Here is a 10,489-nt window from a genome sequence, read left to right on the forward strand (position 1 = left end):
TTAAAGAGATCATTCCAGTTTTGTCAAACTTTACTAGAGAAAACTAAGAATGTTGATTATTAAGTGGTTATTGTAAGATTAGCAGAGTGCAAATGTCAGGTATGGGTTTTTTTACTTGGAAACTGCTTGTGGTTTTGGTTTGGTTTTTTTTTTTAATTTGTTTTAATGTCATGTTAAACAGCATGATGTATCTCCTAAAAGACTGTAGAACATTTTCTGGTTTCATTCAGTTTGAAAATTCAAGCAGTTTTCAAATGCTTGAAGGACTTCGTAGAACCAGAAATGTCTGTGTTTTAAGAATTTTGCCTGGATGCATATCTCATCCTGCATTAGATATTTTGCCACATTTTAGCTTAAATTCCTCTGTAGTAATTAAAGCTAAATGTGAACCTGGTTACCTGGGCTATTCTATAAATTCCCCAGAGGAGGATAGATTTCTTATCTTTTTTATGCAATGACTTAGTAATTCTGTACAACTCCCATCAAATTTTGAAACTGTACACCTGAGAAATATTTATACTTCTTTATTTTCTTGGTAATGGCTTGTAATCATACAGCAGTCATCTTTTTTTCTTCTTTTTTTAAAAATATTTCTATGATACTGCACTCTGATTGTTGTTTCTTTCCTTCCTTCTCTCTTTTTTTTCTGATGCAGTGCTACTAGAAACAATTGCAATTTTCAAGAAATGTTTTATAGTCATTTCACCTGTTTTATTCTTCCTATTGAAATTCAAAAGCTTATCAAAGTGGTCAATATTTCAGTTTTTTAGACTGATTTCTTAAAATAATCATGTTTCTGGAAGTTGACCATCAGCTATTCTTCCTCCTCCTCTCTCATCAAAACTTTAGCATTTCTTATCCAGTTTCTATGAAATAAAATTAGGAGGACTAGAAGTGTCAAGGTTACAAACATTCCTCAAGTTTTCCTCTACTTGTCTTCTTATTTTTACGAAGGGATCCAAATTAATGTGTGATGGAAAATCTTTCCATAAAGAAATTAGGAAAAAACATTGTTTGAGAGGTTAAATAAAAATTTAAAAATGGCGGGCTCTTTTAATTCTGAGGAATCCTGAACTGACCTCTTTTCCATATTTGACTTTCTTTGCATTCCTAATCGTGAAGTGTTTGCAAGATTCATATCATTCCTGTTGTCTCTGCTTGGACATCCCCTCCAACCTCTCACCTTCTCCCACTGTTTTCAAGGATGTACTTCAGTTTTTGTATGGCATTACCAAGCTACCATTGCTAAGTGTAATGGGTTCATGAATACTGTCATCAGACATGATGAGAGGCCGTTAGATAGTTGCAGGTTACATGTTCAATGCACTTGTCAACTCAACCTTTTGTGTTCTTACCTTTCACACAGGTTCTCTTTTCAAGCAGTGTTTTATGTTGATTGTTCTCAGCTCTCTCAACAGCTATTGCCAAATCATTTTTCCTGTTTCTTTGTATGTAATTTCTATTCTTTCTTTTACTTTAGCATCTTACCTGTGTTTTGTTCACATGCCATCTTCATCAACATATTTGAAGTGTATTTGTATTTCTTAGGAACATGTCTGTGTTGAAGACAGATGTTACTGAGTGATGCAGATTCATTCAGCATAAGACAATAGAGGTGGGCTTTATTTAACTGGTCTATTTAACAATATATCTCTGGTATAAATTGCAGCACTGACAAGTTACAGAACATCATGTTATCCCACAGTGGGCAGAAGGGGTTAGTTTTTTAGTTGCTTCTTTAGTTAACTTAAACTTTGTCTGGCTTAGCGTGAATCAGTCTTAGAATCTTGCAGACCTGCCTTGCCTGTGCAGTCCAGAATGTAAAAAAGGCAAAATCTCCCTGATTGAATCACTGTTAAGAAAAGTCATTTATTTGACCTAACATCCTTGGCTGTATCCAGTTAAGCTGGGGAACTGATTTATTTATTTTTACTGGCTTATGGGAGGTTGTAACTGGCTGTTAGCAGTTTCCTAAATGCCTGTGCGTTTTTTATGCAACATTTTATAGTTCATTGAACTAACCCTACAAGTTCATCTTTGGCGCTACTATAGTATTCTCTGAGTGGTCTTGTGTATGTTAAGCAGTCAGTGTTGACTTTGATGTGAGTTAGAAATTATGGCCCATAGTAGAGACTGTGACATGTTTGATTGATATGAATAGTTGATGTTATTAACATTAAATGCATCCACAGATTAATGATAAAGTTGCATTAATTTGTAAGGTTCTATTAAGATACACAGTACTTTAAAAGTACATACTAAGTCCCAAGAGCAAGGACCTTTGGGGGTTAAAATTTTAGAGGCATTGATTATACCTTGGTTTTAGGTATAATTTGGTGTAATAAAACCATGTATCTTGGTTTTCTTGAGTGTAGGATAGAATGCACCTGGATGAATTGACTTCCAGAGATACTCAAAGTGAATTAAAGATAAAACTCTGTGTGAATTTTAATAGTAATTTTGTACAAGTTCTGTTCTCATTATTCTTTGTGAGCTGTATATACTTAGGCATTTCTACCTGACTTTTTTTCAGTGTTTCTATATGTTTATGTGTTTTTAATGTCTTCTGGTTTAAGTGTTTCCAGTAATCTGTTTCATCATCACCTGTTATGGGAAAAGAATATGTGCTTGATTGAATTTGAGATAGACTTCAGCCAAATTTAAATTATTTTAAGAGTCTACAACCTATAACCATCATGTGCAAATACAGAATTTCTAATTTGTAGGAGATATTAACTTTGAAGTTGACATTTCTTTTCTCTAGCAATGATTGCAACTGCAGGTTCTGCATAAATGGCATATTACGTAAAGTGAAAGTTTAATTATAAGGGCAAACTTAATTGAATATTTCTGTTTGATTAATAATAAAGAAGCAAGAACATGACATTTGATTTTAGACAAGCCATGTAAAGGATGTTGAAATACTGCTGTCAGTGAATTAAACGTTTTACAATGCTAAGATGTGCTTTCTTTCGCTGTGTTTCTCATGACTGAGCATGGGCTGTGACCTTGGTGCTTTGATTTCTGCTGTATGTGGTATTAAGAGCATAGTCCAAGGCAGACAAGATTTAGGTCATAAGGCTTTTACTACAAACTCTCTCAGCTGGTTGTCAATATACTATCTTCAGTTTAGTGAATGTAGCACTATTGCCTAAAGCAGCAATACAACAGCTTTATTTAACTAAGTGAAAACATACTGAAATGGTGAAAAGGCTGAGTATAGTCCTTTCCTCAAATTATCTGAATAAAAGTCCCAGCAGTTTCAAAATCAGTGGGCCCAATTCACATGTTTATATGAAGTGACATGAATCCGAAATAACCTTAGAGACCTCAGTAAAATCACACCATGAGGAAGCACCAAGAAGAAACAAGCTGATGAACAAAATTGTGATTTTTTTCTTCTTTTTCAATGTATTGGATTTTGAGCTTTCTTAATTTATATAAAATTGAAGGCACTTAAAGCGTATTTTTTTGCCCGTTGGTCATTATGGATTACTGGAAGATGCCCGTGTTCTTTCAGCCACAGTGACATCTCCAATGACTCCTTGCTGGGCTTTCTAACCAATAAACTATCACCTTCAGAGGAAGCTTGATCTGCTGGCAGAGACACATACTTTTCTCTGGGCAGACCATTTATGACCTGTACTTCCCAGATGATTATCGTATCGCTCAGCAAATGGTTGTTCCTGAACACACACATTTAGTGTATGTACAGGATTTTTTTTTACCAGCAAAGATACTTTACCTAGTATTTTGATGTACAGGAATTAAAATACAAAACGCTACTGAAAATGGGCGTTAATTGGCAAAATATGCTTAGTAGTTACTTCACTGAGCAAGGAACTTAAAATAAACCTCCTCATTCTAACAAAACTACTGTCTAACTCGTAACTGGAAGTAATCAATGTCAGGCTTTACGTCTTGTATAAGGTGTGAATCTCCGAAAGATGGTGTGTTTTACAACATTGTTACGGGATATTATTTCAATACTTAAGATAAAATCCTCCTGAGTAACCAAAACTCCTTTTAAGTGCTTTAGTTTTCCTTAGAAGTTTCTGTCCAAAAAATTATCTACCTTAGTACATGGGGCTAGCATCTCACACAGTTACAGATGTACATATGGGGTGATGGGATCATATCTTACACCCAACACAGTCCTGTGTGATCTTTTTGTTTTTTTCTTTGACTCATTAGGTACAAAAAATGAGTGGGGTCTAATTTGTAACACTAAAAGATATGAGGCACAGAAGAAAATTGGTTATGATTTTCAGAATATTATTTAGCTTCACAGGCTGGTGCTTATAAATGGATACTAGTTTTCCTACAAAGTTTAAGTATTTCTGGAAATAGCCATATTTAGTAGAACATTAGCACTGCTTGATGTTTTGATATATGAAACTGCCCTCATGATGATGCTTTTGAATCTGCACCTTAGGAAACTTGTACTTGCTAGCATATCTGTGCTATATCTAACCCATATATCTAACCCATACCTTTTTGCTGTAAAAATTGAAATAGAAGCCTCGTAATTCATCTGAAATGTATGCCAGGACTCCCGGTGCATAAGAATAACCTGATGGTGCTGCATGTGAAGGAGGAAAAGCTTCTGAACTTTTCAGTAGGGGATTGAATGTATATTATGGCAAATAGATCATTTTAAATTAGTGTTCTGTACGTTTAGGATAGAGTGTATTTTTACTCATGCATAAATTGCCTCCGAACACAATTCAGAACCCCAATCTTAGGCTTAGGAATGAACATTTCAAAAAAGTAAATTAATATCTTCACAGGGAAGAAATATAGTTTATTATAGAATCACCTACTGTTGCCACTATAATTATGGCTTTGTCAGTATTTCTGTGAAAACTGTATTTATTTTTCTTTTTCCAAAACCCCTTAAAAAAAAAAATAACTCTTTTGTAGTAAGATGTAGCACCGCCTGTGGCTTGACAGGCAGCGTCTGAGCCCGAGGTCTGTCCTGTGCTTGGTGCTCTGAATAGAGAAGTTTGACCTTTCTCCTGTGAAAGGTCACATGCAAGTTGTTGGGAGATTCCCAGAGATGCTAGCTTTTCTTTCTAAATAGCCTTTTCATTATCTTGAGCAGGGAACCATCATGCCTAGGGAACCTTTAACAGAGATCTTTTCTTGCTGACAATATCGGTCACTGGAATCCGGGTCATGCCCGTGCCTGCAGGGCTGGGGGTGGCAGAGCAGAGGGAGAACTGGCCTCCCCTCATGGCCGTGAACCACACCTCTGGTGGCTTTGGGGGCCTCTGGAAGTTGTTCATGTGAGAGTGACTCTAATCCAGGGTCTGCTCGCTACAGGGGATGCCTGCTGCCCATCAGGTTGTATTACATGTTTCTGTTTGCAGCAATCACCTGGTCTTCTGTTAGGAACTTCTCATCTTTAAATCCCAGCACCTTCTAACAGAAAGCGTCTCATATACATGGAGTCTTCTAGCTGGAGTTTGCATCCTGCATGTGTTAAGGCACATTCTCAGATGTTACCATGTCCAAGAACCCTAATTTTGAGAGTGGCACTGTCATCTGTGTGGAACAATACAGAAAAAGGACCTTAGAAAATACTGACTGTGTACTATAAATCTACTTCATGAATGAGGAAAAAGTAGAAAGAGTTTTCCATAAAAACGATTTTATGAACTGAATATAAGCCAGCGGTGTGCCCAGGTGGCCAAGAAGGCCAACAGCATCCTGGTTTGTATCAGGAATAGTGTGGCCAGCAGGACCAGGGCAGTGATTGTCCCCCTGTGCTTGGCACTGATGAGGCTGTACCTCGAGTGCTGTGTCCAGTTCTGGGCCCCTCACTACAAGAAAGACCTTGAGGTGCTGGAGCGAGTCCAGAGAAGGGCAACGAAGGTGGTGAAGGGTCTGGAGCACAAGTCTGATGGGGAGCGGCTGAGGGAGCTAGGGGTGTTTAGTCTGGGGAAGACAAGGCTGAGGGGAAACCTGATTGCTCTCTGCAACGACCTGAAAGGAGGTTGTAGTGAGGTGGGGGTTGGGCTCTTCTCCCAAGTAACAAGCGATAGGACAAGATGAAATGGCCTCAAGTTGCACCAGGGGAGGTTTAGATTGGATGTCAGGAAGAATTTGTTCACCAAAAGGGTTGTCAAGCATTGGAACAGGCTGCCCAGGGAAGTGGTGGAGTTACCATCCCTGGAGGTATTTAAAAGACGTGTAGATGTGATGCTTAGGGTCATGGTTTAGCGGTGGACTTGGCCAAGCTAGATTTATGGTTGGATTTGATCATCTTAAAGGTCTTTTCCAACAATCCTATGATTCTATGATTTCTTTGCTTTCCTTACAATAAACTAAAGGTGACATATCTGCAATTACCTGCTCACTGCTGTTTTAGCTTAAAAAGATACAAACTGTTGCTGTATCCACTAGCACAGGAAGGATATATAATTGGGTCTAAATATTTTCCTCAACAACAGTGCATGTGTATTAAAAGAGTGGTAGTCGATACTGTAAGTTACAAAAATAAATTTAATTCAGATTTCAAAGTTAGTTGTTAGCCCAAGAGACCCATATAAGTTTATGAGGTAATTTGAATATATTAAGCAGATGCTATTTGACCACACTGACTTTCTGCATTAAAATAGTGACTTTAATTTTTATCTCTTCTTCAGTTGGAGATCTTGACTTTGTTGTCTGTAACCGCCTTGTGGTTCTTAAGAAACTCTTTGGAAGTTAATAGAATGAGAACTGGAAAAGAACTGAGGTTAAATAAATGACATGGCAAACCAGACCTACTCAAAGTAAGATTATGGGAAGTATAGTCAAACTCATAGTTAGAGTGAGTGTCCTGATGTCTCACAATGTTCTTGTGATGTGAGCAAAATTAAAAGCAGGGAAATAATAATTAGAAATTTAAGTAAAAACATTGATCTTCACTTCTTTAATCTGCAATCAGGCAGGCAAATTTTAGTGAGCCAAGAGTGTTTGTCAGGATAAAAATAGGTACAGATTAAAAATTTTATTGATGGTAGGATTTGTAGAAAGAGAAAACCAATCAGGGAATTCTGAATAATTAACTAATCCAAAGGTTATTTTACTTTGTTTTATAATTGCTAAACCTGCTCCCGTTGCTGGGATTTGGTCTCATTGAAGAGCCTAAGCTAAACAGGAAAATTCTATAGAGCTATCCTTCATCTTTAATAGTGTTTTCATTTGTGTGGTCTTCTAAACAGGGAGATTTATGGCTGTTTCATGCCAAGAAATCCCATTTGGAGTGAAGGCCTGGGGAATTCAAATACAGAATGGAAATTTTTCATCCTCACCCACACCATTGTGTCCTGGTTCATTTTCTAACAATTTCTACATTGGCCAAAAATTGTGTGGGATCAACTTGGTGATAAGATGCCAAATTAAAGATATCAGTACGTCTCCTTTGTTTTCCGGTGAAACTGTGCCCTGGTTACTGGGAGCAAAACAGAGTACTTGAGTCTGAAACATGTTACCCACAGACTTGTTCAGAAGGGAGGCTGAGTAAGCTCAGAAATTTCTAGAAATTGCCTTTCACACTGAGCAGGCCTGTTTTCCTACCTTCTCTAGAAACTGCCAAATAAAGGAGAAGGGAAGGAGTTAGGAGGAAGGGGAAAAAAAAGAAGGAAAAATAAAAAAAGGATAAGGTGCAACAAGCCTTATCTTTCTGTGGATAGTGACTAAGAGAAAACAGAAAGACAAAACTTGAAAGAAAGAAAAGAAGAAAGGAACCAAAACATGAGAAACCAAGATAAGTATGAAAAATGAAACAATGAAAAGGGTAGGGCATAGAAGTAAAAAGGATATGGTGCAGAAAGAATTCAGAGACTCTGAAAATGTAATCAGTGAACTTAATTTCCAAGTCATGTAATTTAGTAGAACTTACAGTAAGGCAATCAGAGCACAGCACCTTGGAGTTATCATCATGATGCATATTTTGTTTTAACCACAATATTAATGTGAATGGATAAGGTGATAGAGAAGACTACCTTCAATGTCTCTTCTCATGGTTTCCTAAAGACTTGAAAACAGAATGACCATAACTATGTTATTGTTTGAGTCTGATCCCCAATGAGGTATGTGTTTCAGGCAAGATGCATGTTCCACTCAGTCCCTCCACATCTGGCTGCATGCTGTGTGGTGCTGCGGGGATGCAGATGGGCTGCGGGTCTTGTCCAGGAGGCTTCATCCACAAAGCCCATGGCAAAGCCTGGGATGACCAGTTGATGGGGAGATGCAGAATTGCAACACTGCAGTGTCTGGAAGTCTCTCTCAGGAAAAGAAAGCTTAAATAATAAGACTTTTGGTTATTTATTTTAAATTTAGTTTTGTTTTTAACCGTACAATTGTTTTCATTAAATCCAGGAAAGGCTCCATGTTAGCATACAGCAAGGCAGCAGGGAGGCAAGGGAAGATGCAGACTCTGAGGGTGACCATACTCCATCCTGTCCGAGGATCAGAAGGTTAGGGCAGGGAGAAGTGCCTCTTCTGCTTTTGTGAGCTTTGGTTCAGGGAGAGAAAAAAGAAGAGTTAAAATTCTTCTACCCCTCCATCAGAGATCATTACATGTCAGACATCCCAATAAAGCAGTGATTTCTTTCTGGAGAGCTAAATGTGAAGTTATAAAGACATTCACAAGTACAATTTTCCTCCTCAACTGATAATGGAATTTGAGTGTTACCAAAAAGAGGGTTAACGAGTGATTAAAAATGGGCATAATTTATTTTTTAAAAGTCCTACTCACTCTTCACAGTTTGTAGCATATGTTTAGATATTAGTAAAGCTTAGTCAGATCATGAGGAGAGGATTTTAACTCAGAGAAAAGGAAATCATAGGGAGGATTTTTTCAAAACAGAGATGTGAACTTATTTGCTTTATTTTTGGTAATTGCCTGAAGAAGACAGGATTCATTGATGCTGTAACTCTGGCTATAGAAAGAAGATGGGCTCACTCTAGGTTATGACAGTGACTGGATGGTTTCCTTAAAGGGATATTCAAAATCATACAGAAATTCTGGACATGATGTGTCAATCACGGAGTAACGTCTACCATTGGCATGAGGTTGGCAAGAGCTCAAAATATATGATTATAATGGTCACTTTTGGCCTTAAAAATAGAAAAGTATAATACTGATCTCTGTATTCACATCTGGCACAGAAACTCTAATTTCTGAACTCTATCTAGTTCTCTAAAATACCAGAAGCTAGATACCTTTTCCAGTTCTGTTTATTGCCTGTGAAGCGTGTTTTCTAACCCCTTAGCAGTATGTCCTGAGATCACAAATAATCAGTTTGTACGGCTTATCTTTACTTCTAATCTTTAAATTACACTCACACTCTAACTAAAATAATTCGAAGTGGCTCTAAAGAATACAAGAGGGCACAGCTCTGTCAAATGGCATTGCAATTTTTGAAGAAAGCACTTGGGAGAGAAAATGTATACTGTAAGTGGCCAATGCTACTTCCCCGTTCTGTATATCTTGAGGAGTATGTTTATTCTCTGGTAATGCCAGCTAAAGAAACAGAATTAGTAGTTAATTAAGATACTATTAAATATGAACAAGGCTGCCATAACCTGAACTTGTAACAGAGTAAATGGAAGACTGAAAATGTTAGTTAAAAATGTAACATTAAAACTTCTAGGGCTAATACTTCAGTGTTTAATAGCTTGTGATCTCTTATGTCATAGTTTAAATAAAGACTGATACCACATCTGAATAGTAGCATTTTATACTCATTTTTATGAGGTAAAACATTTTTAGTAATACAGCCCTAACTTACGATGTAATCAGAATATTTAATGAGTGTAACTTTAATTTCTACGTGCTTCAGTCATCTTCAAATTTATTTCAAATAATGAAGCAACGCCAGAATCCCATACCATCTGTCATAGTAACCACAGACCGATATAAGAGATATATAAACTGAACATTTAAAAAGTGGAATACAGAATAACAAAAATGCAGCAATGCTTTTAAAAAATGTTTTATATATAGAAAAATTATTTTTTAATACAGAATGAGTGATTTTTAAGATTTTTGTTTTCTATACGTGTTCTGGCAGATTAGAAGTATAAAAGTGAATCATCCAGGGCTTCTGTCATGCATGTGAGCACAACAATTTTTGTAGTACTACTAAGATAAGAAAAAAATGACAAGTATTTTAAACTAACATTTCCCAGCGTTTTCCTGATTTTCAAATTAGATCACTGAAATAATTACCGTGAACTTGTTGCTATTGACACTTATGTACAGACTATTGGTAAACATATGAACAAAAAAAAAAAGGATGTTTGGGCAGCTTGCAGAAGACATAGGAGAGGCAGGCTTTTCTCAAAACAACTTTATCCCGGGTTTCATTTTAATCCCAGGCATGCCATTGAAAAGACTTGCACGGGAGGTTGCATGCAGCTGTGGGTATGTGTAAAGGAGTATATCTGGTAAAACACAGGATGTGTCAGGTATATTGCTACTGCTTTTTCCCAC

General features: G+C 36.9%; 1 protein-coding gene across 1 annotated transcript in view; it reads left to right on the forward strand.

The window, feature by feature from the left end:
- Positions 1-10,489, forward strand: part of DPP10 (dipeptidyl-peptidase 10 (non-functional)) — a gene marked incomplete at its 5' end in the record, with an annotated part of 153,367 nt that overhangs the window by 40,738 nt on the left and 102,140 nt on the right. The window lies entirely within an intron of this gene.

The sequence above is a fragment of the Cariama cristata genome, unplaced genomic scaffold (genome assembly GCF_000690535.1).
Source record: "Cariama cristata isolate BGI_N322 unplaced genomic scaffold, ASM69053v1 scaffold4121, whole genome shotgun sequence".
NCBI classification, from domain to species: Eukaryota; Metazoa; Chordata; class Aves; order Cariamiformes; family Cariamidae; genus Cariama; species Cariama cristata.